This window comes from Felis catus, chromosome C2 (assembly GCF_018350175.1).
Source record: "Felis catus isolate Fca126 chromosome C2, F.catus_Fca126_mat1.0, whole genome shotgun sequence".
NCBI classification, from domain to species: Eukaryota; Metazoa; Chordata; class Mammalia; order Carnivora; family Felidae; genus Felis; species Felis catus.
Window position 1 is genome coordinate 35,459,829 of NC_058376.1, and position 27,776 is coordinate 35,487,604.

The window sequence follows — 27,776 nt, forward strand, 5'->3', positions numbered from 1 at the left end:
CAATTGAAAAAAAAAAGATTTAGTGAGACTATACCATGTGTTAACATTTATCCTATAGAAATATTCTTTTGTAATCTCATTTTTTATAAATGAGTATTTTTATTGAAATGCAATGAACGCACAATAAAATACACAGATTATAACAATTCAACTTGAAAGGTGAGTGTATCACCTTTTAGGAGTAGTTTATTCCTTTTATTACTGACTGGTATTTCATTGTGTGTATATACTAAAATGTTTTATTCAATTTTCTGTTGATGAACATTTTCTTCCACTTTTTGGCTATTATGAATATAGACACTATAAACATTATGTCTTTCTGTGCATATATTCTCATGTTTGTCTTGAATAAATGAGATTGGAATGCTTGTTTAAATACCAGAATACTTACTCAAATTGGTTGCACTGCTTTACATTCCCATCAGCAACGTATGAGACTTGTGGTTGCTCTGTATATTCTTCAGCACTTGGTATTGTCAGGTTTTGTTTGGTTTGTCCATTATAGTGACTGTAAAATGTAGTCTCGTTGCAGTTTAATTAACATTTCCTTGATGGCTAATGATGATTAGCTGCTCTGCATGTACTTACTGTTAATTTGTGTTTTTTAAATGTTCATTTATTTATTTTTGAGAGAAAGAGAGCATGAGTGGGGGATGGGCAGAGAGAGAGGGAGACACAGAATCTGAAACAGGCTCCAGACTCTGAGATGTCAGCACAAAGCCTGACATGGTGTTTGAACTCACAAACTGCGAGATCATGACCTGAGCCCAAGTCAGACAGTCAATCGACTGTGCCCCCAAGTGCCCCTATTTAGGGTAATTTGTGTATTTTATTTTGTAATATGGCTATTCAATTATTGGCCTTAACATATTAGGTTGTTTTGATAGACAGGAAACCACCAAAATCCTAGAGGAATCCTCTTTGACCACGGCTGCAGTAACTTCTTACTAGATGTGTCTCTGGAGGTAAGGAAAACCAAAGGAAAAATGAATGATTAATCAAGATAAAAAGCTTCTGCACAGGGAAGAAAACTGTCAATAAAAATAAAAGGCAACTAACATATGGGAGAAGATATTTGCAAATTACATATTGGATAAAAAGTTAGTATCCCAAATCTATAAAGAACTTATCAAACTTAACACCCAAAAAACAAATAATCCAGTGAAGAAATGGGCAGAAGATACAAAAGACACTTTTCCAAAGAAGACATCCAGATGGCTAACAGACAAATGGAAAGATGCTCAACATTGCTCATCATCAGGGAAATACAAATCAAAACTACAATGAGATACCACCTCACACCTGTCAAAATGGCTAAAATTAACAACACAGGCAACAACAGATATTGGTGAGGATGCTGAGAAAGGGGACCTCTCTTGCCTTGTTGGTGGGAATGCAAACTGGTGCAGCCACTCTGGAAAACAGTATGGATGTTCCTCAAAAAATTAAAAATAAAACTACCCTATGACCCAACAATTGTACTACTCTAGGAATTTATACAAAGGATACAAAAATGCTGATTCAAAGGGGCACAGGCACCCCAGTGTTTATAGCAGTGCTATCAACAATAGCCAAAACATGGAAAGAGTCCAAATTTCCATTCATGAATAGATAAAGAAGATGTGGTGTGTGTGTATATATATATATTTATACACACACACACACACACACACACACACAAAATGCAATACTATTCTGTGATCAGAAAGATTGAAATCTTGCCACTTGCAACAACATGGAAGGAGTTAGAGTGTATTATACTAAACAAAATAAGTCAGAGAAAGATAAATATCATGATTTTAGTCATATGTGGAAATTAAGAAGCAAAGCAGATGAACATAAGGGGAGGGAAGAAAAAATAAAATGAGATAAAAACAAAGAGGGAGGCAAACCATAGAGACTCTTAAGTACAGATAACAAACTGAGGGTTGCTGGAGGAGGGGCTGGTGGGGGGATGGGCTAAATGGGTGATGGGCATTAAGGAGGGCACTTGTTGTGATGAGAACTGGATGTTATATGTAAGTGATGAATCCCTAAATTCTATTCCTGAAACCAATACTGCACTATATGTTAAATAACTTGAATTTAAATTTTAAAAAGTATGTTGTTTATATATATTTTTTGATGATTTTTAGGATTTCCTTATGCACTCTGAATACTGGTCCCTATGTTCTGTGAAATTTTTTCCCAGCCTGTGCCTTGTCTAATAATTTTCCTAAACATATTTTTTGATGAGGAGAAATACTTCATTTGGAACATGTCCAATTTATCAATTCTTTTTTTTCTTTTATGGTTTGTGTGGAGGGTTTTGTTTGTTTGTTTGACAGAGAAACAATTTTTTCCCTACTCTGAAGCTACAAAGATATTCTTTTCAAGAACTGTGTAGGATCTGAGGTTTTATCCTATTGGCAAGCTAATAAATTAAGTCATTACAGTTTCAAGGATGCTATTACAATATCTAATACTCAGGTGTCTGACACAAAAGATTTTATTAGTCAAGAAACAATAAACAGCATGAACATTCACATATTTTTGTTAAACACATTTGACCCCAAATTCCATGAAGTGATATGGATGGATGTCTGTATTGATGTCTGTATGTTCAGAGGGTGGAGTTGCCAAAGAGAAACTCTGAGCTTAGGCATCCTAAATCTTTAATAAATGCAGTAAGCTCTGAGCTCTGTGCTCTGGAGGGAGACCTTATCTTAATTATAGCCATCCGTAAGCATATCTTTGTTCCAGAGGAGATACTATCTTTATCTTCCAAGACTGTACCCAAGCTTGCCTTTTGTTCTGGAGGGAGATACTACCTTAATCTTCTAAGACTGATTATTATAAAATATTTAAAAGGCAGTCCCGGGACACCTGGGTGGCTCAGGTCATGATATCATGGTTCGCAAGTTCAAGCCCGACATCAGGTTCTCTGTGCTATCAGTCCAAAGCCAGCTTCAAATCCTCTGTCCCCTTCTCTCTCTGCCCCTCCTCCTCTCTCTCTCTCTCTCTCTCTCTCTCTCTCTCTCTCTCTCTCTCTCTCTCTCTCTCAAAAGTAAATAAACACACACATGTGCGCGCGCGCGCGCGCACACACACACACACACACACACACACACACACACACACACGGGAAGTCCAAAACAAAGTGTAGTCCAGGTAGGGAATTGTGTTACAGTTCTGCTAGGTTTCTTCCTAGAAGTTTTAAGATTTTGGGTTCTGTGTTTAGGTTTATGACCCATCTCAAATTAAATGTCGTATATGGAGTGAGAAAAACATCATGTTTTTGTTTTTTAACATAGGTATTTAGTTGTTTCAGAGAAATGTGTTAAAAAAAAAACTTTCCCTTTTGAATTGATTTGGTGTCTTTTTATAAATTCAACTGTATACACATATTTGGACCTATTTCTATCCTCCCTATACTGGATTTATCTATCCTTTCATTGCTTTAGCTTATTGTAGAAAAAGATACGGTTTTAATACAGTAGTTGTTGCATAATGGAATTGACTTTCATTGTTAGGATCATTTTCTAAGTCAAAATGATGATTCTGCTTGAAATAATGGCTTGAATAATCTGTTCTCTCTACCTTTACATTTTATCTCCCTGGATTTTATTTTCCGTATAAATGCCAGAATGATCCTTTTAAAATGAAAGTGAAACCAGATCTTTCCTACTGATCATTGATTAATTCAGAGCTATTACAAGTCTTCACAATGGTCTAACAGCCTTATGTTTTCTGGACCCTTGCTTTTACTCTGGATTCATCTTCTGTCCCTATATCCCCACTCATTTTACTGTAGCAATTCTGGTTTCTGCTGTGTTCCTTTGAATTAGAAGCAGGTTCCTGCCTAAGGGCTCTCTCCATGGTTTACCTCTTAGCTTCCAATAGTTCTCTGCTCACATGTTGTCTTATCTGTGAGGGCTTTCCAGACTACCCTATTAAATTTGAAGAATCACCCAACTGTCCTATATTGCCTCTCCCTCTTATACATAATTACTATCTGGCGTATTTCTTTATTTCTTCTTCTGTTTCCTCCCACTAAAACACAAAGACCGTGAGGGCAGAAATTTTGTCTCATTTGTTCATTTCTAGAATTATATGCCTGAAATACATACTAGAATATTGTAGATAATCAATAACATACATTGAGTAATTTAACAAATTATCTCTCACATTACCTGCATCTATTCTCAGAAATATTTTAGTCTTTTTATTCTTAAGTGTGTTGCAATAGGACAGGCATTCATTGTATCACATCACTTCATTGTGGAAATAAACCTCACAGAGGTTACATGACATGCCTAAGGTCACTTATCTTGTAAGATCCCAAAGAATCACTCTGGACTTGATTTTCAGTGTTTTCCACACTAAATGTTCTTCTTTAGGAAAAGTGTGTGTGTGTGTGTGTGTGTGTGTGTGTGTGTGTGTGTGAGTTGACAATATAAATAGAGATTTGCTACAAAAAGAACACACTCTTATTTATGGGTCATAAGATTTTCTTTTCAACACACTGCTCACATGCTAATTTAGCATGTATAAGCTATAAACTATAATAAGGAATTTCATCATGTACTTATTTAATTTTAACAAAATTTTACTTGCCATTAATTTTGAAAAGAAAAAGGATGGAAATGCCCAATAAGGGTGTACTACACATCACAGATTTTTCTTCATTATAATTAAGAAACATAGTTTCTTTGTTTTTCTCTTTTTGTGGAGAATCAGACGTCATCATATTCCTAAATGAAAAATGTGGACTATGAAAGCAGATGTCCTTCACATTCACTTAGGAGAGAAATAAAATATTCTAAGTAGATCACTCTCAGATAAATAGAATTAATTCTACCTGGTTGTACAGAAAGAAGATAGTTATTTCAGAAAATGACATACAATTAATTACTTTAAAAGGCTGCAAAACTCAATAATGAAATCACAGTGTTGAAAACCCATACATGACTGTAATATCAATGACAAGAGTCAGAATTCCCAGGACATCTAAGACCACTCGGGAGTAGAGTAAAATGAGTTTATTTAAAATTTGTAAAACACGCAGCTCTAATCCAATATGGTGTTCTTTTCTTTTTTTCTTTTTTTTTCTTTTCTTTTTTCTTTTCTTTTCTTTTCTTTTCTTTTCTTTTCTTTCCTTTCCTTTTCTTCTTCTTTTTTTTTTTTTGAAACTCAAATTTAACTTTATTTAAACTACTTAGATGGGGTTTTGTGAAACTGCTCCAAGATTGAGTTTTTGGATTTACTACCCAGTGTTTCATTTGGATAACTAATAGGTAACCAAGCTTTAACATGATCAGAACTTTAAAAAAATCAAGTCACTCCCCTGTTCGAATTCTATGGTCACCACAAATACATTAAATCCTATCTCCTGAATATATTTGCTCTTGCTTCCATGCTTGATTCCAACCTTGTGCACCTCTCAGTCATCATTTTTGCTCATCCCCTTGCTCAGTCTTCTCTCCCAGGTGCCTATTCTCCTTTCTGCTTCTCAAACACACTAAGGTCAAGACCTCTTTCCTTCCCTTAACTTTTGTTCTGAATTCTTTTTCTTTCCAGTTTCGTTTGTTCAGTGCTCTGTTCCTCATTTCATTCGGTGGTCCAAATCCTCTTCCTAAAATTAGTCTTCCCTGATTTTTTAAATAGGTCAAGGGCTTTTGAGTAGCTCAGCCAGTTGAGGATTTGACTCTTGATTTTGGCTCAGGTCTTGATCCCAGGGTCATGGGATTCAGCCCCATATGAGCATGGAGTCTGCTTAAGATTCTCTCCCTCTGCTCCTCCCCTGTTCAAGCAGATACACACTCTCTCTCTCTCTCTCTCTCTCTCTCTCTCTCTCTGTAAAAAAAAATATTAGTAAATAAAAATTCAAAATCTTCCCACTCCCATCACTCTCTCCACTTTTCCCAATTTGTTACCTTTCTTGTCATTATGTCCTTTGTATATTCACTTGTCTGTTGTCTGTCTCTCACTCAAATTTAAACTCTTGGAAAGTAGAAGCCTATCTTCAATGTTTAGGATATGTTTAGCTCATTCATTAGGCATATATCATATGACGGTGGAATATATGGCCAAAAAGCAGGTTGGAAATTCTTAATGTTTGATTCATAGTTTTCATGTTCAAAATATACATGGAAAATAAATTAATAAATTTAAAAGGAAGCTATTTCAAAGCTAAAGGAGGTAAAGCTATACTACCAAAGTCTAAAATTGAAATGGAATTACTTAGATATTTGATAGGAAGTGGCATGGCTTCCCCTTCACACATTAGTTGCTGACTTGGAGTACTACTCTACAGAATACTCACTTGTATGTTTGAATTCCATGGATTAAAAAAAAGCTTTTATATTAACTAACTACTGAAGAAATCTTCATGTATTAAGCTTTCTAATGTGTTACTATTTACTAATTTAATGAGGATGGACAATCTCAATTATTATAAAAGGCTTCATTAAAAAATAAATAAAGGCCTTGCTATCACTGCTTTCCTTTAGATTATTGTATTTATGACCCTCTTATATCTGTTGTTCAGGTAAAAACATCATAACTAGCTAGAATGTCTTCAGAACATTCAGAAAAAATAATCTAAAAAACAGTAAAATTTATAAGTAGGCAAAAAGTAAGAATAAGAATTATCTCAGGAATTTGAACAAAATACGCTCTAGATTAGCCTAAGAAAATATTTTATTTTATTTATTTTACTTTATTTTATTTTATTTTATTTTATTTTATTTTATTTTATTTTATTTTACTTTACTTTACTTTACTTTACTTTATTTTATTTTATTTTATTTTATTTTATTTTATTTTAATTTATTTTAGGAGAGAGAGAAAAAGAGAAACAGGGAGGGAGGGGTAGAGAGAGAGAATCCCAAGCAGGCTCCACACTGTCAGCGCCGAGCCCATAGCACGGCTGGAACCACAAACGGTGAGATCATGACCTGAGCCAAACTCAAGAATCAAATGCTTATGCGACTGAGCCACCCAGGTGCCCCAGAAATTCTTTTTACTTTATTGATTTTGCTAAATTATACTAGCAAGCTTTCTACTATACCCATTTTTTGTTGGATGTTTGTAAGTGAACTTATGCTGAATGGCTCTACCAAGAAATTTTGTCTGGAACAGACAGCATGATATTCTTTTACTTGTAACTGATGATAATGTTACTTGTATTACACAACCAAGTTGAAATATACTTTCAGATAAAATTAAATAAATAAGATGATAGATTTAATATAAAATGGATGAATACGTATGCTACATCTGTAGATGAAATCATCAAAAAAAGAAGGGAATCTCTTATATTTTCTAAGTCTTCATGAGTAAGTAGCAAATATAAAATTTTAAGAAGTAAAATATTTACTTTTAATTATTTATATATAAATGTTAGTATAAAGTAAAATATTTTAATTATATATATATATATATATATATATATATGTAAGAAATTTTGCTAGGACCTATTATTGATAGAAACTTAAATTATTTGCCTTAAGATACATAGGGTAATACAGTGTTAGAATCTAATTAAAATTGATACACCATTCACAGAGAGGAAGGAAAAACAAGAAAAGAAACTAAGAAAAAATATTTATTTGTTTATTTTTAATGTTTATTTAGTTCTGAGAGACAGAGTGAGAGCGGGGGAGGGTCAGAGAGAGAGGGAGACACAGAATCTGAAGCAGGGTCCAGGCTCTGAGCTGTCAGCACAGAGCCCGAGGTGGGGCTTGAACCCATGAACTGTGAGATCATGACCTGAGCTGAAGTTGAATGCTTAACCAACTGAGCCACCCAAGCGCCCCAAGGGGGAAAAAAAAATTGATCTAAAATCCTATAGATTCTTTGGCTAAACAATGTTTTCAACAGTTAAAAAGCACTAACCTTTTTTTTTTTTTTTTTTTTTGTGGAGAACTGTATAGATGTTATTTTAACATCTATCTCAAGCTAAAGGAAATCACATTTGAATGTAGAGCAAGTCTTTGTAAGGAAAGATTTAATATGCTATAAGTATCCTCCATTTAAGCTCTTCTGGCCCTTTTAATTTGAAATTTCTTCTCCTATTGCCCCTTGTCATATCTAGGATGGAAAATGTTCTGGCTGTACAGGTGTGCTGAATGCTGATGATATAATTTGGGAGTTTTAATTGCTAACTTAAAATAAAATCTTATACAAATCTCCAATGATCTTGTAAAGTCATTAGAAATCTCCCTGGAAAATATAAATCTTTTAGAATTTAATATATTGGTTTTTACCATAATCAGAAGGCATGGGGATCATGACACATAGGAGGATCTATTTGTTTTATTATAAATGATTTATGTAGCCCATTTTTGATAATTAATACTTCTATAATTCTTTCTAAAATGATTTATATTATGGGTAAATTTTCAGTGGAATTAGAATCTATAACCTGATTTCAAGCAATGGGTTGTCTCCAAAATTTTACTGTTATTCTCAGTCTGAGTTATGTAAGAAAAAAAAATGGTTCTTTTTTCTGTCTATGAAAAGTTCATGTGCAATCAGAAAACACTAGAAATAAAATTTAAATTAGATATTGCATGGTTTAGCTCTGAAAGTTGAAGGACAGAGAGGGTTTTATTGTTTCTATTGCCTTATAGGAATACATTTTTAAAGCTACAGAAAACCTGTTTTCTTTTAATTATTTGTTTCATTTTATTTTCCTTACTAGTTAATAGTATATTTTGCTTTTATTATTACACTCAGTTATAAGAAAACATCAACAAAAGATAGTGTTCAGAAAATTGATTGAAGTAATTCATTTCATTTAAAATAATGTGTAAAACATCTCCTTTCTATACTTTCTAGAATATACCTTATAAATTCTATTTTCCAGATGCCCCAAGAAAGTATTACTATTCTACCATATGCCATTTTGAGTTATCTATCATATCACACTAGCAATAATATGATGTTACTAAGTGAACCAAATATTGGACCTGAAACTTTTGACAGAGTAAATACAGGGCTGTCACCTTAAATATGTGGCACTCAGAGTTCAGCAAAGTATTCAGGCTATGGAAACCACATGCAGTTATATACATAGCCAAGGTCCACAATTCCAGGAAATGAGAGATCTATTGATTTTTTAGATAATAACATGGCCGAAATGCCTGAATTTTCTTCCTAGATAGGATTTAGTACTTTTCTTTTCCTGGGATCAATACTCCCTTTGATGTTCATTCTCTTTAATAGTTATGAGATCATGAAAACAAAGTAGTGTATAATCAAACACTAACCTAAGAGGGGGAAAAGGTAATGATGATAAAGGACACACATCAATGTTGATTATCATTATTATTTCAGTAATTTTGTGGGGAAATTTAAAATGTTTATTTTTTTTAATTTTTTTTTCAACGTTTTTTATTTATTTTTGGGACAGAGAGAGACAGAGCATGAACGGGGGAGGGTCAGAGAGAGGGAGACACAGAATCTGAAACAGGCTCCAGGCTCTGAGCTGTCAGCACAGAGCCCGATGCGAGGCTCGAACCCACTGACCGTGAGATCGTGACCTGGCTGAAGTCGGAGGCTTAACCGACTGCGCCACCCAGGCGCCCCTAAAATGTTTATTATAAGCCTATAATAGTATTCTAGCATTTGTCCACTTTGTGATTCCTTACTACTTTATTCAGATTGTTAGTATAAAACCTTTTGTTACGTTATTTTTATTTAAAATTTTTTTTTTAACGTTTATTTATTTTTGAGACAGAGAGAGACAGAGCATGAACAGGGGAGGGTCAGAGAGAGGGAGACACAGAATCTGAAACAGGCTCCAGGCTCTGAGCTGTCAGCACAGAGCCCGATGTGGGGCTCGAACTCACAGACCGCGTGATCATGACCTGAGCTGAAGTTGGACGTTTAACCGACTGAGCCACCCAGGCACCCCGTAAAACCTTTTGTTACTTTAGAATCAGTCTTGTGTTGGACTGTCTCCCTGGTACATCGTGAGCTCCCTAATTGAGCCAATATTCTTATTTATTTCAGAAGTTCAAGTTCTAATCCCAGAAGCTATCACATACAAGGGCTCAACAGGTTTGTTTAATGAATTAGTAAAATAACAGATGCTGTAGATGTTTCATACATACCTCTTTTCTTTCCTTTAGCAATTGAGACACATTGATGTACTTTCAGAATAGGAGTATCTGAAAGATACAGGTATTCAGGAGATAGGGAATTGGTTAAAACATTGTATCTGATACTTAAAAACTTAAATATTCCTGTATAGATGATACATTCCAGATAGATATTTTAAAACATCCACTGGTATTTTTCTACCACAAGAGGACGTTTTGTCTGTAGATACTGGTATATCTTTAAGGATTTTTCCAGACACTATGTTTTCTGACTTATTCATGTACATTTTACTGCAGCAGCCATGAATACATGTTTGCTCATTATCAGATGTAATATACACAATGATAACAATTTATTGTTAATCAAAGTAAAACACAATTAATAATTACAATCTCTTTAAAAAAATTAAATACAAACTTCAGGGTAGGATTACATATAAAATGAGCCACTTTCTACTTTCATTAGTGCTAATAACAGAAGTTATTTTTTGCCTGTGAGATAAAGAAAATATAGAACTGGCAAAACAAGATTGGAATCCGGAGTCGCATACAGTGTGCAGTGATACATAGGGATTTATGGGTCAGCCTTCTTGAAAAGGTAACATCTGTGCAAAGGTTTGAAAGAGATGAGGGAGGTAGCCAAGGGGTTATATGGAGAAAGAACGTCTCGGCAGACCGAACATCTACAGTGAAAGATCTGAGGTTAAATATGTGCTGGCATGATCAAGGAACAGGAAGAGGAAGAAGATCAGAGTGTAACAGGTTAGAAGTTCAGGGAGGAAGAAGATCTGGACCATGTAGGAGTTACAGAACACTGGTTTGGTATAAGTGTGAGTCAAATCAAGAGAAGGTTTTGGGTGAAGAGGTTAAGCAAATCCCTTATGGGAACTCCAGAAACCAGAAATTACAGAGCCATTGACAAATACAAAACTGTGAATAGCTGCATTGAAATGAATAAGGCCTGTTCTCTTTACCTTTTGCCCCAACCCCAGCCCGACACTGTTCAGCCTGGCTTGTGGCTTCTCCCTTGGGGAGGAAAGAGAAAAGCGGAAAGTGTGCCCAACATTCTTGCTCTTGGGAAGGCTGCCCAAGGGAATGGTTTATGTATCCCCTGATTTGAAGTGCTAATGCACAGTCTGGATTTCTGGGGGCTGCTGAAAGCAAAGGAGAGCTTGGGCGGCTTGTGACAGTAGAGGGCCTGTGGCATCACAAACCAGAGGTTAGCCCAGTTCAGCACGACTGGGAGGAGGCACTCAACTGGTGACTTTCCCCACAAGAGGGAGTCAGGAGGGGAGCGCATGTGTCCAGTGTTTTGACATTTTAGAGAGCTGTAGGAGGGAGTTATTATTGCTCTGTTTATACAAGAAAAAATACGACTTGTACCTCTTTTTGAGCTAGAAAATGAGATTATAACTTTTTTAGGAGTTTATGATTGGAAAAAAAAGAGTTATTTATGCCGATTTATCTCATATAGTCCCCCTTTGGCTTTGCTATATTTGGTATTTAACAGTCATAAATTTACAAAGATACGTATTACTTTATTTTATCAGTTAGTATTGCATTTATTTATTTATTTATTATTTATTTAATTTATTTATTTTTAATTTAATTTATTGTCAATTTAGCTAACATACATTGTATACAGTGTGCTCTTGGCTTCGGGGTAGATTCCCATGATTTGTCACTCATCCCAAAAAAGTGCCTTCTCAATGCTCATGACCCATTTTCCCCTCCACCCCTGCCCCCCCATCAATGCTCAGTTTGTTTTCTGTATTCAAGAGTCTCTTATGGGTTTGCCTCCCTCCCTGTTTGAAAGAATTTTAAATTGAAAGCCAATTTATTTCTCTGAATATAAATTGATTCTTCCAAATAGTGCTATATTCCTAATATATATTATAATTATTTCTACTTTTGATCTTAAACATAAATAACCACAAATAAATATTTCATCTCTTCTCACCTATTATAATTTCCTATTGGGATATTTTTATAAATAAGATCTCAAAATTAATACATTTCTACTGAAATAATTCAATGTGTGATAATTATACAAATATAATTATTAGGTAAATCTAGATCACCAGTATTACAATCCATTAAAGGGTTCACAATATATCATTACAAAACAGCTAACTGTGAACACATTTATAATGACATCAAAACCTTGATATTGAACTGGGAATATGTTCAGTGCATAACCACTTTCAGTGAAATTTGCTATAAAAATGGTTACTTCTAAGAATTTGTTACTGATTATGAATTTAGTTTTACTTAAGCTTTTGTTTTAATATCATTGGCACCCAGAAAATATTGACAAAATAGGCCTTTTTTTTTTCCTATAAAGACTGTAAGTCCTTACCATCTCTCTCATTTTTGCAAACCTAATAAAATAAGGTTTTCCTTTCCCTTCCCTTGCCTTCCCTTGCCTTCCCTTCCCTTGCCTTCCCTTGCCTTCCCTTGCCTTCCCTTGCCTTCCCTTGCCTTCCCTTGCCTTCCCTTGCCTTCCCTTGCCTTCCCTTGCCTTCCCTTCCCTTCCCTTCCCTTCCCTTCCCCTTATATCTCATCCCTTCCCATCCCCTCCAATTCCTTCCCTTCCCCTTCCTTTCCCCTTCCCTTCCCTCCTCTTTCCCTTCCCCTTCCCCTTCCTCTTCGCCCCCTTTTCCTCTCTCCTCTCCTCTCCTCTCCTCTCCTCTCCTCTCCTCTCCTTTCCTTTTCTTTGTAGTAAGAAATTTCTGGTATCCCCACAGGGTCCTTTATTTAGTTTTCCTTAAGATATAAAATGAGAATATCAGGCTTGCCCCTCAATAATTTTGCTGACAAATAAAAGTCATATGGAAAACAATATCCCTCTAGACTCTGCCATCAAAAGTGAGTCACTTCCTATACAAAAAGGCCTGTTGTATGGAAAAGGTATGTTTCTGGGAAAGAGAACTAAAGCAGAGAGAATCCTAATTTGGGTAAGGAGAAGACAAAAATATCTTGACTTTAAATAGAAAGAAGAGTACAAACTCTTCTTATGAAAAACAAAAAAAGACACTGAAGTTCCTGGGTTGATCAGACACACCTAGGATGAGCTGTAGTAGGGATTGTTTAATTTAGGTTTAGGGTAGCTAGATAGGTTTCTCTCATGAAGCTTAGAAGACAAGGAAAGAAAAAAGGTCCACTCACATGTTGCCTCCTGACTCTTCTTTTTCAGTCCTAGTCTCTTAAATACATATAACTTTGCCTCTGAAAATTTTACACAAATGGGGAACATAAAAGAACAGGTTTAGTCTGGCTCTTTAGAACTTTTGAGCTTTTCAAGTAACCGTTTTTCTAGCTTGAAGTAAGTGAATAGAGATGGTGGCCAGCAGCAGGGTAGTGGGAGAGAAAAAATGATGGCCTACTCTACTGGAGTACATTTTGATTTGGTAGTAGTTCTTGGTCCAGATAGTTTTGTGACACTTTTCTTTGTGTTATTACCTCCATGGAAGTAAGTTATTTTTTAATACCTTAGCTAAGTCAGTTCATAAATTGAGGCTGCCTCTACTATGCTAATGATATATATCCGATGTTCATGCTGGAGCCAAGTCATAGACAATTAAGCACGATCAGTACGTAAGGAAGAAATTGTATGTTAGACATATGTGATGATGCACCTGTGTTGGCATTATCAGCAGTTAAATTTGATCTCCCATAGAGAATATTGTCATTTATATTTTTACTTTGTTACTTTGGTATCCAAATTTATGTACTTGGCTCTGAGTGTAAGACTAAACTCTGATTTTCATTACACATTTTCATTTTTTATTTTCCTTAAGCAACTGTTTTTCAGATCTTCACACATTCACTCACAATGTCAGCTCCATGATTTACAGAAATCTGTCTGCCTTGCTCAGCATTGTATTCCTAGGAACAAGTTTGCACATAGTAGGTATTAAATATATATTTTAAGTTTATGTATTTATTTATGCATTTATGAATTTATTTAGAGAGCACACACAAGGTGAGGAGAGGCAGAGAGAGAGGGAGAGAGAATTCCAAGAAGGCTCTTTGCTCTCAATGTAGAGCTAAATCCCACAAACTGTGAGATCGTGACCTGAGCCAAAATCAAGAGTCAGATGCTTAACTGACTGAGCCACCCAGGCACTCCAAATATTTTTAATAAAGTAAATGAATGAGTAGATGAATTGATTTTTTTTGTAATAACTACTAATTTGTATTAAAACTGTGGGAATAAAAAAAATCTTTAGCTTTGTCATAAAAGTTAACGAGTTATCCAGTTACCATGCAAGGATTATCTTCTCTGTATAAACATTTTTTACAATACAACTAAGAATATTGAATATTTTGCTTAAATATATTTATAGAATTAAATGACGCAAGGGATATTAACATTATGGAATGATATATAGTCTGTACATAGCGTTTATGGGGACTATTTTTGTGTATAGTGTATATGGGGACTATAAACATACTAAAGTTTGAAATTATTCTCGTACAGATCTCTGACATCATAACTCTTCTGAAATATGTCCCTTAAATTGCTTTATACCACTTGGTCTGAGTTGGTATAATGCATTTACTAACATTACTTGAGAGTTGTGTTTAATGGAAGTTAGTATGGGAAAACGGTGAAGAATGTGGGTTCTAAGGCCAGAAAACCTACACTCAAACCAATTCTGAGCTAGCTGAGTGACTATGAGCAAGCCGTTTAGTCTCTCTGAGCCTCATCTCTAAATACGAATAATAGTAAAGTTGTGAATGTTAAAATAAAATAATGCACATAGAGTCCCAGGACTATGCTCAGCACTTGAGAAATACTCACTAATATCATGATTTATTAGTATATTAAGAAACTTTATAGAGAGAACTAGTGCTTGGAGAGAATTAGTATGTGGAGAGAGATAATACAATTAATACAGTGTCTGATGTCCCGTGGACATCAACTAGGAGAGTCTCTGAGTGACTGCAGGAAAAGTTGACATCACAGTGCCTATATGAGTTCATGGTGCTGTTTCTTTTTCCTACAGTGGAAGAGTATATGAGTCTTTTGGGGCACTTTTAGGAGCAGTGCCCATGCCATTAGCTAATGACATAGTTTCTTATCTCATCTTTCAGATAATTCGGAGTAAGTTGTAAAAATTGGTATAACCTCTAAGTTTTATAACTGAAAGTTGGAGTGTTTTGAACTTAATGGTATTCTCCTGAGGTAATATTTTTCTCATCCTGAGCCTACAGGATTAAAGACTTTGAGTGTAAGGATGACACCAAAACCTCACAATACAAATTGATATTAGTTTTGCCCCGCAGACTGCAACACTGGACACGGTACTTCATCCCTGCACCTCTCTTTCTATCATTTTCCAGATGAAGTGTTGATATCAGGTCATTGCCAGATGCATTGTGTGGCCTGTGGCCCACTTTTACTTCCATCATTTTCTGTTTAACTTGATATCTTCAATCCCTTTCCTCTCTGATATTATTAGAACGAAAAAAGCACCCTAAGCCTTAGAGCTTTATACATGTGGCTAAAAGAAGAGCTTTTGCAAAGACGAGAGACATCTACAATGAAAAGTTAACTTTTTGATCAACAAAAAGTGAGTGTTGCTATGAGAGGGCAGAAAAGGTTTTTTAGAAGAGGCTTGTAACACAAATGTGTAAAAAAAAAGGAATGGAATATGAGATATGATATTTGTGAGACTGTAGAGAATATATTTTCCTGTTTCTGCATAGTTAGTGCTTTCTGAACAAAACTAAAACAGAAACATGAGAACTGAATTAAAGAATAGGGTTTTACCTGAAAGATAACTGAACAAATAGTAAGGAATTTTATATTAATGGAGGTATGTTTTCAAATGTCAAAGGAGAATAAAATCCTGAACCATAGAAACATTCCAGGGATTGAAAAACTCAAACACTTGTCTTATCTTTCTCCAGAGACATTTATTTACATTCCAAAGCATAAAAAGCCAGGAACTTTACTCATCTTTTCTGAAAGATTTGTTTCCATCAGGAGATTAAGTTTCTCTTCCTCCTTCAGAAGGAGACGGGGACAACGTGTATATAACCTTACATATTCATGTTTTTAAAGTTCCATCCTTTCAATTTAGACCACTTTTATATACGTAAGTCTGCCCATCTAGCTCTCTTCACATTGCTACAGAAAGGAGAAAGATTGGGAGAAAGGAACCCATGTGGTTATAAATCAAGTGTTTACATTTAGTATAACATGAACATATGTGGCTATTAAAAACTGATCCATACCATGGAGTAGAAATGGAAAAGAACTGAAGCCTTTATTTGCCAATTATTTCTCACAAATTATTGATGACATCAGAGCTGTTTGCATTGTTATTCTCCAAGTTGACCTATATTCATTTGTTTGAACTGTTAAATAGTTTACTAATGGGGAAAGGACATGGGGACAATGTGAGTGGAAGCAGCTGATGACAAACTTTGTTATTTAAAATGTGAGTCGGATTGTTTAGGGAAAGGTTAGTTTTATTCTCTTCTTTTTTTGAAGGAGAAGCTTTTCTACCCCCTCTTCCTCATCCAGATCTGGGCAATATAAAATCTGAAGCTCTGCTAAATGACTTGGTCATTCATTTCCATACTTCTTGTCTGCAAAATTTTTCTCGGCTTTGATCATAAGGAACTCTTCTGTTAGTATGCCATGCTTTTAATGTTGTGTCTAACTTGATTTTTCTTCATCTCCTTGTCTTATACCATACTGAAGCATAAGAAATTTAGGAGAACTAAAGGGAGAAAGATACCTGATCCTCTTTCATTCATGTAATTTCTCTTGTTCTTATAAAATAGAACAGAACAGGAAGTTATCACACTGCTACAACACTCATGTAATACCTGATTATGAAAGACATTCATTCTGCTAAGTTCCTCTCTGTTTATTGTGATCAATTCAGACAGCTTTCAGAGACAGATACTGGATGTTAGATTCTTTATGAAATAAATGGAAACTCTTTGTTATGTGAGGATCTAACTTTATGGATCTTCTGACACAGATTCAATTGCGATAATTGTTCCTTCTTATCCATAGCTGATGAGTCTACCTTGTAAACAATTGTGTTCTCAGGCAAGACACATTGACATTTTCAATTCATTGACGCTTTCACAAAATATTTAAGAGATAAGTCCTTGATGATGACTTTTAGCAGCTGGATGATTTCTTGATTTTTATATTGGCACAAGGTTTATATGTAAGTAAGAGGAGGCAGAGAAGAGATGAAAATAAAAATAAAGAGGAAAAAAACGATAGTTAAAAATAGGAGGATAGAGAAATAGAAAGTAGAAAACGGGATAGTTTTCATCAAGTATAAGTTTCAACAATGATGGTGTTCTTTTAGTTTTTCTTTTATCATATATTCAGTAATATAAAATTCAAATTAATGATACTTGATTACATTATATATCAATACAGAAGGAGAATTGTAGTGACAACAAATGATGATTATTTAGTTAATATTGAGAATTTACCATGCTACAGATACCCTGGTTCTTTAAGTATATTAAATTACTTACTTTACCAATATTCTGTGAGGCATTTACTGTTCTATTTTCACCTTTGGCGTTAAAAAAATGAAGGCTAGAATTCTAAAACTACTTGTGAAGGTCACAAATCTGATGAAAGTGACAGAGCTAGGATTTAAATCCATGCTGCTTTCCCTAGAATCTGAGCTTCCAAACACTTTGTGACATAGGATTTTTAGGTAATTTTTTTCTAGCACACATAGCATCATATTCAGGTGGAATTTTCCACTAAGACCCAAGGACAAAGTAAATTTTGATGGCACCAGCAGTACATGCAAAAAAGAAATGATAAAAAGCCTAATGTTGTTATGTTTAAATCTCCTTGCCAACACCAAGTATATAAATTGTGGGGACCTTGGAAGAATTTGTTTTATTTCGTTTTTTAAATGGAATTTTAGCAAGAGCTAAATTTTGCTGTAGGCATGGATATACTTTTCTTATACTCAAATCAAGAGAAAGAAGCCGTATGGAGAAAAATCAGGAAGTTTTAAAGTTGCCCTCTGCAGTTTACGACTGGTGTTGAATTCATGTCTGTCAACACAACAGGGCAGAGAAATCTTCATGCTCAGAGTTTTTCTGGGCCAAAAAATGCACTGTTTCTTGAGAAGTTGTGGATTGTACATTCTATAGAAGATGTTTGGGAATCTCCCAGTTCTTCTCCAAGAGGCAGATTCAGAGGCAATAGACGTCAACAAAAAGAAGCTTCATCTTCCTTGAAACACTTAGTGCCTAATAAGACAAGAGTAAGTGACCGGCCATATTGGACAATGGAACTCCAAATGAGAGATCCCAGCAATTGAGAAAATGACAAACACATTTCATTACTCAGCTAGCTTTAAAAAATAACCACACCCAGGGATTATGGCACTGTATGACTACAATTTTAAACTAGTTAGAACTTTTTTGCCCATCTCTCTGTCCCTGCCTCTCATGAACTGTTTACCCTCCTGAGACCCTATCTATTCTGCAGGGATATGAAATAAAGGTTGACATGCTGAGAAGTGAGCACAAATATGAAAAGTAGAAAGAAAAAAGCCCCCAACCCCACTTAACAGCACCCCACTACACACAGTAAAACTTAGCAAGTCTGGTCTGGGAGAGTGGGAATGTTTTGCCTTGTAATGAAGTTTAAAGTTTTCAGGATTTTGCAGGAATGGACAGAATCGTTATTTTAAAATAATTTTAATGGATTTTATTCTTAGAGAAGTTTTAGGTTCACAGCAAAATTGAGTGAAGGGTCTGGACGGTTGCCATAAATACCCTACTTTCACATACACACAACCTCCCCCGACTATCAACATCTCGCACTAGAATGGTCCATTTATTACTTCAGTGCACCTATTTAACACATCATTATCACCATTATCCATACATTAGTGTTCTTGGTTTTGTAAATTCTATGGGTTTGGACGTGTATATAATGACATGTGTCTACCATTATAGTATCATACAGAGTAGTTTTGCTGCCCTAAAAATACTCTGTGTCCTGCCTGTTTATCCCTTTCTCCTCTCATCCCTTTGCAACCACTGATCCCCTCAGTGTCATTGTTTTGCCTTCTTCAGAATGTCACATAATTAGAATCATATAGAATGTAACCTTTTCAAATTGGCTTCTTTCACTTAGTAATATGCATTGATGTTTCTTTTATGTCTTTTCATGGCTTGATAGCTTATTTCGTGTTAGTGCTGAATAATATTTCATTGTTTGCATGTACCACGGTTTATTTATCTATTCATCTACTGAAGGACATCTTGGTTACTCCCAAATTTTGGAAATTATGATTAAACTTGCTATAAATACACAAGTACTTGGTTTTGTATGGATATAAGGATATAAATTTCAGTTCATCTGGGTAAATACCGAGGAGCACAACTGCTGGATTGTATGGTAAGGAACGTTATTCAATTTTGTAAGAAACTATCTAACCACCAGCAATGAATGAGAACTGTTGTGCCACATCCTTGTCAGCCATTGGTATTGTCAGTGTTTTTGGAGACATATTTATCATTGATTGGACGTTATTGTATCACAGAAAAAGTGACCAGAGGCTCAAGGCTCTTCACCAAAATTTCTTCTAGAATTAAAAATTTTTAAAAAAGAGCCCTACAAATTAATATAAATAGAAGAGGAGAGCTCATAATGGTAACTTCATATTACATTTCAAAGGTGGTGATTATATATTATATTACAAAATTAAGACATTTCTACTCTACATATTTCACATGGCTTTAAATTTAATACAGTCAATTTATATATGTTTTAATAGAGACTTGCAGGCTGCATTCAGCCTGCCATTTCATGAATTTGGGGACATCTAAAAGGTGCCTAAGGTAGTCTTAAGAATATTTGTTAGTTTAGGGTGGCTCAGTAGGTTAAACATCTGATTTAGGCTCAGGTCATGATCTCACAGTTCATGGGTTTGAGCCTCGTGTCAAGCTCTGTGCTGACAACCCAGAGCCTGGATGCTGCTTTGGATTCTGTGTCTCCCTCTCCCTCTGCCCCTCCCCTGCTCATTCTCTGTCTCTCTCTGTCTCCCAAAAATAAATAAACATTAAAAAATTTAAAAGAATTATTAGTTTAATTCTGTGATTTAAAATTTACTAAGTAGTTTACCTAGAATATGCCAGGCAGTATGCTAAAACTGGAGATAAATATATGAATAAAACATGGCTTTTGTCCTTAAATAATATATTTGTTGAAGTTGTTTTGGTTAAGTGTGACAGAGCACCACTCATACTGCTTAAACATAAATGGGAATTTATTGCTCAAATGACTGGAGTCCAGGAGTAGAGTTTACTTTAGAACTTCAGTGTTATTTATATACATTTCTCTGTTTCTTTTTTTCTCATTGTCTGTTTACTTCAGAATTTATCATTTCTCTGTGTATTGTCCTAATCACCCTTTGCCTTGATGCCATTGAATTTCATCAGAATGGTAAAGATGACACCAATGTTGCAAAAATTCTAGAAATACATCATTTCTATTTATAATCCCAGAGTAAGAAAACTTTTCTCTCTTTGGCATGTCCTTAAACGTCTGATTGGACTGGCTTGAGCTACATGAGCATCTATGTAGGAATATTATGCCTACAGAAAAAGATGAGATCTGTGGGGTGCCTGGGTGACTCAGTAGGTGAAGCATCCGACTTCCGCGCAGATCATGATCTCACAGTTCATGAGTTTGAGCCCTGCATTGGGCTCTGTGCTGACAGCTCAGAGCTTGGAGCCTGCTTCAGATTCGGTGTCTCCTCTCTCTGCCCCTTGCCCACTCGCACTCTGTCTTTCTCTCTTTCTTTCAAAACTAATTAAGCAGGGGCACCTGGGTGGCTCAGTTGGTTAAACATCTGACTTTGGCTCAGGTCATGATCTCACAGCTTGTGAGTTTTAGCCTCACATCTGGCTCTGTTCTGACAGCTCAGATCCTGGAGCCTGCTTCAGATTCTGTATCTCCTTCTCTCTCTGCCCCTTCCCCACTCATACTCTGTCTCTGTCTCTCAAAAATAAATAAATATTTATATTTTTAATAAATATTTTAAATAAATAGATTTTTTTTTTTAAAAAGAAGATGAGGGGCGCCTGGGTGGCTCAGTCAGCTGAGCGTCTGACCTCGGCCCAGGTCATGATCTCACGGTTTGTGAGTTCAAGCCCCGCGTCAGGCTCTGTGCTGACACCTCGGAGCCTGAAGCCAACTTCGGATTCTGTCTCCCTCTCTCTCTGCCCCTCCCTAGCTCACTCATGCTCATTCTCTCTCTGTGTCAAAAAATAAATAAACTTTAAAAAATTTTTTAAATAAAAAAGAAGATGAGATCTTTGTTAAAGGGTACAATGATTACACCTGTCCAGATAATTAAAAGGACTCACAAGACTCCACAAAGTATATTTATATAATGCTTTAATCAAGACCTGAATATGATGCATTAGGATGAAAGAAGCACAGATAAGAATCATGGGTCTGAATATTTCTGGGTGTAGCTACCTAGGACACTTTTACAGTTGCACAGAAAGTGCTTCATCTCTGTATTATGCACCACCAAAATACATACAAGGAGTTTTGGTTTAAGGAGACATTGTGTGAAAATTTCCAGTGATGTCTTTTATGCCATACTGATTAGGTAGCTAAGCCAGGCTGTGTAATCAGTTAAAACTGGACTAAGCCATCAATCTATACATCCCCAAACAATGTAAAAACAAAAACAAAAATAAAACGAAAAACAAAAAACAAAAATCCGACTCTGAGTCTCTAAGTTTTAAACAGCAGATTATAAATTATTAGTTAATTCCATTATTTTTATATTGGCCAGCAGTCAGTATTAGACATCTAAATGTCCCTAAAGGGAAACATAAAATTCTCCCAGTTGGGCTTAAATATAACTATCTTACACATAGTGTGTGTTGTAGAATATGAGGTGGATATCTTTTCTTATGATTGGGAAATATCAACAACTTATTATGCTATTGGGAAAGAAAAAAGAGAGAGAAAAAGAGACAGAATGAGACAGAGACAGAGAAACAGAGAGAGAGAGAGAGAGAGAGAGAGAGAGGCAGAAGTAAAAGATTGAAGGCCCAGGACACAAAGGGCAGTTACTTGGTTAAGCAAAGTACATGAAGAAATTGCAGAATATGGGATAAAAAGGAGAGGTGATACACTTAAAAAAATGGAATAGATAACTTTTAGATAGAAAGGAAGGAGATCCAAGCTGATGTACATAAACAGAAAAAGACCCTCTAACCCTGTTCTAGGGGGTGAATGACAAGCAAAATGGCAGACTTGTGAAAAGCACCTGTGAATCTGAATGTACAACCAGAGAAGTTTGGGATAGAAGTGAGTTCAAGACGAGAAAGATATTTTATCCTTTGTTGTATTCTAAAATGTTTATCTTTGCTTTGCTTTAGAGAAGGCTGAGTAGTGAGTGCATGGATCTATCTTTGAAAAAACCCTCTATCTGATCCAATCTTTCTCTCTCTATATATATATATATATAGATTGAGATACAGATATTTTATCCACCATGACTTGAGGCTAGCAGTGAGAGGGTAAGTAATACATGTGCCTGAGTCAACGTTCCCTCCAATAATATGCACAGTGCATGGGGGACCCAGAAGTCCTGGCTCTTCCCAGCAAAAAAACATGGAGGTGCTCAGACTATAATGGTCTAGCAAAGGTGTGGTGTTGGAAAGAAGAGGCAGAGGACTGAGACCAATAGAAATGGCAGGAATCATACAGAGAACACAGTGCAGTGACCAATCATGGAGCTGACGAGTCTACTTACTCTAAAGAAGGGACCACCAAAGACACAGAAAACAGCACATGGCTCCTGAAGCAATGAGACACAGTAATAGACTTCAAACAACCCGATACCATCTTGGGGAAAATAAAAAGAATATTGTTAACCTGAAAGACTCATAATTTGCTTATAAATAAAATAATAGAAAGGCATCATTTAATAGGGTACCAGAACTGTTAAACTAAATAGTTAAAATGAGGGGTGCCTTGGTAGCTCAGTCAGTTGAGCATCCAAGTTTGGCTCAGGTCATGATCTCATTGTGAGTTTGAGTCCCATGTCATGTTTTGCACTAACAAGTGTGTAGCCTGTTTCAGATTATCTGTCTCCCTCTCTCTGCCCCTCCCCTGCTTATATTTTCTCTTTCTCAAAAATAAATAAACTTAACAAAATAGTTAAAATGTAAATAACAGGAAAACTATTTGAAACAAGAAATGTCTCAAAGAGTATTATTTAGCAAGAATAGATTGCCTCCACACTTTGAACAATGGGGTGGCAGAGAAGATCCATAGGTCTCATCAGAATGATGATCTGAGCTTTATGCTAATTTTATGGTGTCTCCCATTATTTATGAAAACAAAGTTCTCATTTTTTAAAATAATTTTTTAATGTTTTTATTTTTGAGAGAGAGAGACAGAGACAGAGCATAAGTTGGGGAGGGGCAGACAGAAAGCAGGAGATACAGAATCCCAAGCAGGCTCCAGGCTCTGAGCTGTCAGCACAGAGCCCAATGCGGGGCTCCGACTCACAAACCCCAAGGTCAGGACATGAGCCGAAGTCAGACCCTTAACTGACTGAGCCATCCAGGTGCCCCCAAAATTCTCATTTTTGAAAAAGGTAAGGTTCTTTACAATCCTGTTACCTCCGATGCTTACTTGTAAAAGCTTTTATTGTCATTTTGATTAAATAGGTAACCAAGTGCTGTTTCTTCCTTACCTATAATCCTATCTGTAGTGGGTTAAATAGTGACTCCCAAAAGTTCATGTCCACCTGAAACTTCAGAATGTGACTTTATTTGGAAATAGGCTACTTGCAAATGTAATTAGTTAGAGGAGGTTATATTGAATTGGGGTGTGTCTTAATATAATTACCAGTGTCCTTAGAAAAGAGGAGAAGGCACACAGAGTTACATACAGGAAAGAAGGTCATGTGGAGAATGAGGCAGAGACTAGAGGGACTTGTCTACAAGCTAAGGAATGCCATGAATTATAAGGAGCCGTCCGGAGCTAGGAAGAGACAGAAATGCTCCTCCCTAGAATCCTTCAGAGATAGCATGGCCTTGTTGTCACCTTGATTTCAGGGATAGCTGAGAAATATCCTAGATTTTTTGTTCTGAGAAACTGCTTATTGCAAAGAACTCCCTACATATTCTAATAACTTACCACCTGCACCTTGTCGTCACCCTTCTTCATGGCTCTAATAAGACTTCTGCCCATGCCGCCTCACTTTACTTTTCTATATAAAAGCCCAGGCCCTATTCTTCTTTGAAACAGTTCTCTTTAATAAATAGCCTCTCCATTGCAAATGCCTAAAGATACTCATTTAATTATCCAGTATGTTTTTATTTTTCATAACCCTGCCTAAGGAATATTTGGTATGAAAGTATCAGAGTATAGAATCTGAATTTCTTTTAAAAAATCGTACATAAAAAACAGAGGAGAAAAAGAACAGAGGAAGTTGCAAAATGATTTTCTGAACTCAGATAGTGAGCAATTTATTTTTATTTCAAAGTGAAAAAGGCTCTGAACTTATCACTCCATGAAACAAAATGGTGTTATAAGAAGAAAAAAAGAAAAAAAAAAAACTTGTATACCCAACAGCTTGGTCCAGGTTGCTATGCTGACTGTTGGGAAATTATATGAATACAACTGAGTAATATATTGCAGAGCTAAGAAAACGTGTTTATATTATCTTTTTACTTTATTACAGGACAAGTACAAGTGTATAATCACAAAGCTTCAATGATTCATTAATATCAATAAAAACATGAATTTAAAGAAAAAATATGCATCTTTTATACATTAAATGTTTTCTGAAGAAAGATACATTTATTTTTTTTAAAAATCATCTTTAATTCTTGAATAGTTCCAAGGATATTAAAAGAGGAAAAATAAAAGATTTGTAGACAGTGATTAATAATTGTAGACAAGGATATTAAAAGAGGAAAAATAAAAGACTTGTTGTAGACAATGATTAAATAATTTTAACATAGCCTTAGCAGGTGGGATAATAAAATGATAGAAACAATTACAATTTTACAACATACGGGTTAAGCCGTTGCTTTTTTGAAATGAATGTTTACAAGGAATTATTTGGGTCCTAACTAATGAGTATAAATATTATTAGAATGATTAATTCAAAAGCAGTGTGATATAATTATCCCTTTAAGCTTTCATGTCACATTTTCACGATAAAGAATGATAGGCAACTTTTGATTTAGACCTTTTTTGGTCTCACATTTCAGGTTTCAAATATTGCCTCCACTGAGATAACTAGTTTCTTTAGACAAATAAAGATAAAATCAATTTTTCAGAGTAGATGTATGCTTTTTTCCTTATTGGCTATAATTTAGCATTTTCAAAAAGTCACACAGGATAGTGGCTCCACATAATTTGTATTGACTCTGATAGAAACTGTATTGATCAGTTTCACAGTATGTGTAACCTTTCGATAAGATGAAGAAATCTAAGCATTATGGGTAGCAAGAAGTTCCTCAGATAATACAGATATGAGCAGCAGTTTTTGCAAGATCAACAGTAATCTGCCAGTTACTCTATATGCAGTTTTAAAGGTAATTATCTTACTACATAGCTAAATATACTGCCTTTAAAACTCTGGGTATCCTAGCTGAATAGTTATAATAATAGGTTACTTGTTTATTCGGTGAAAGTCAAACAACCAAGCCCATTACTTCTGCTGAGCATTTCAAGCAAGCATTCTGCTGCATCTCTGAATATTCCTGCTCATGGTCCAGTATTCCATTCTCCTTCCATTGAGCAGACATGTTAGGATGATAAAGGGCTTAAATCAAGTAGGTTGCTTGCTACTTTTGAATGCCAGCAAGTATGAATTTGAGTGTAGCAACATAAAAATAAATGAGATTGGGTTGAACTCGCATCAACAAAACAATACAAATCTACACAGGGCATTTAGAACGGCTATTAGTTGATTTGCTAATTACCTCAGTTGAAACTCAAGGTTTCCTAATGTTCTGTCTCATATCAGGGAAATGCATGTTCTCCCTTTGTTGTATTCAAGGAGTAGGCAAGCAGCACTTAGAAAACATATATTGAAAATGGAGATGAAGTAAGACACAAGGTTACTTTTTGTATTGTTATACCAAGCAAAATATTCAGCACTTAAACCAAGTGAAGTTTCTAAATGCCAATTTGAAAACCATGAAAAGTCTTCAACAAATACATTACAATCAAGAAGAGTAGGCTAAATATTTTTTCATATCATTTACCAGTGATTGTTGTAAATGTACTTCCACCTTAATTAATAAAAGATGATTTCAAAATGAATAAATCACAAAGGATTTCCTTCCAGCACTTGGCCTAATGATGAATAAATGAAGACAAGAGAATTCTACTGGAACATAAAGACTTTTTTTCTTAAAGGTGAGCTAAAGTGGCTTTTAAAAATACACAAGAAAAATGTGTTTTACTGAAAAGAAAAATCTTCATTTACTATATTTGACATTAAAGCTAAAAGAAATCTGTAGAAATGAAGTCTCCTCAAAGACCTTTTTATTTGTAAGCATTCTGATTAACTGATTGAGGACAATAATATTTTTCTCTCTCGGTTGAAAAAAAGAAAGTTAAAAATAAATGCATTTAATACAACTACAACAAAGGAGTCAGCCAAGTGCAACAGTCAATGTTATAGAATGGTGAGATAGCAATAATCATAACAAAGGCAGTTTTAAAACAGGGAAGAAGGAAAAAATGCAATTTACTGTTATGTTAAGGGGGAATTTTATATACTTATGAAGGAAAAATTTCTCAGCATATTTTATATGCTAAATTTTATAGCATGTGTATTTCCATGTTGAGTCTAGCTACTTAGTGAAAGGGAATAGTTTAGGAAAGAGAGATGTCCTAGCCACCTTATTAGTGCTCAATATTATGATTAACTGAAGATGAAGAGAGCATTATGCTTGGGATACCGAGATCAGGCTTCAGTCTGTCAATTAACATCTTGGTGCTTTTGTGCATTCACATCCCAAAGCTTTAGATCATTTTTGGAAAAAAGGAAGGCATTTAAACAGGAGATCTCCAAGGCATCTATTGGCGTTATATTTTTAGCTTTAAAAAAATCTGTGGTGTGACATCAAATAAAAGAGAAACAAAAAAAGCTCTACAAATCATAAGAAACTCACAAGACTTTGTATAGCATCATTTAGCTTTAGGAGCTTTTGCATTTCAACAATTACAGCAAGATTGTCAAAATAAATTAAAGCAAAACAAAACTTGTCTACTTCTTTAAACATAGAAAGAGGAAAACAGAGAGGAGCTAGCATGACAGAGTGTTTTCATTCTATTTAGCTGAGATAGAGTTTCGAATAAAAATAAGGAAGTGATGAGTTGAGTTGACTTGAGAAGAACTGTTGATAAAAAGCTATCATCCAATGTATGATGAAATGTCACAAAGAAATACACAGACTCAGTATCAAAGTCAGACAAACTCAAACCCAATATCACAGTTAAACTTTCCATATCATTTTTCAAAGAATAAGAAAACATTACAAATCAGAATACTGTAAACATTTTTTAGGAGGCATGGATTGAAAAGCCTTTTAAAGGTTAATTAGCTACTTCATCTTTCCCTATTTCAATGACAACAGTTCCTCACAAAAATAAAAGATATCAGGTAT